General features: G+C 33.5%; 1 non-coding gene across 1 annotated transcript; it reads left to right on the top strand.

Annotated features, from left to right (window-relative positions):
• The first annotated feature begins 362 nt into the window (after positions 1-362).
• Positions 363-444, top strand: Trnal-aag (transfer RNA leucine (anticodon AAG)). Its single transcript has one exon. It is a non-coding gene; the product is annotated as a tRNA-Leu (tRNA).
• Positions 445-1,104: the final 660 nt, after the last annotated feature.

Here is a 1,104-nt window from a genome sequence, read left to right as displayed (position 1 = left end):
AATATTATATCTCAATAACTAATAGTTATAATCCAACTAATAGAAATCATATAGATAGGTAGTAGTATTATCTATATATCAGCCACAGTAAAGCGTGGACAGGTCCTCTAGTAATTAAATAGAAATTACAAAAACTATTTAAAACTTACCTCCCAACAGTTTAAAGCGAAATATGTCTTTACGTACATTCTTTTGTACATACATATAAATATTTACATATGCAATCTATAATCGCTTAATTCTTCAAGATATGAGTGCTTTTGTATAAGTAAATTAAATCGTTAAACAAATGCATATTTATAACCAACAGCAAAAAACTCGTAATCGCACCGCTTGGTGCTTGGACAGCGCTGAGTGATGTGGGTAGCGTGGCCGAGCGGTCTAAGGCGCTGGTTTAAGGCACCAGTCTCTTCGGGGGCGTGGGTTCGAATCCCACCGCTGCCAAATGGACTTTTTGTATATTTTATTAATTTTATAGTGGTTTATTTTTCACTATATATATTTATAAATAGAAACATACGCATTCAGAAAATCCTTGATTTTATTAATATCAAAGCTGACGCACTGTGGTGAACATAATGCTTTTCTTATCTAAAATAATAATAGAACTTTGCAACTTTAATTTAGCAAAAGTTGTCGTAGTACTCCTTTTAATTTACATTTTTATATTAAATTTTTATATTAAATATATTATATTAGATCCACAAATTAAAACAAATTAAACTTTAATACAATTTTCACGCAATAAAATGCTGATTATTTGCCAAAATATTTTATTTCTTATTAGTTAAACCACTTCAGCAGCTTACTTCACTTATCTGAAATCTCACGCGTTGCCAACCTCACCCTGAAAACGCATAAACTGCAAAAATAACGGATGAAATGGCTCAACTAGCCACCTTCAAATAAGCAAAGCAAGCAAAACGGTAAGCGTTACATAGTTTTGAAAGGAAAGCAAAGCAACTCCTTGCTCTGAGCACTCTCAACCGCACAATGAGCCTAATAGAAATAAGGCTAGAAAATGATTGCAAACATTGTCGGAAGGAAGCTCACAAGCAAAGTGCATTATTTCGCCCAGCAATATGCGCCCAGGTCAGCCGGCTA

Source organism: Bactrocera neohumeralis, chromosome 2 (assembly GCF_024586455.1).
Source record: "Bactrocera neohumeralis isolate Rockhampton chromosome 2, APGP_CSIRO_Bneo_wtdbg2-racon-allhic-juicebox.fasta_v2, whole genome shotgun sequence".
Lineage (NCBI taxonomy): Eukaryota > Metazoa > Arthropoda > Insecta > Diptera > Tephritidae > Bactrocera > Bactrocera neohumeralis.
The sequence above is the reverse complement of the archived record's forward strand: the minus strand, read 5'-3'. Positions and strand labels throughout refer to the sequence as shown.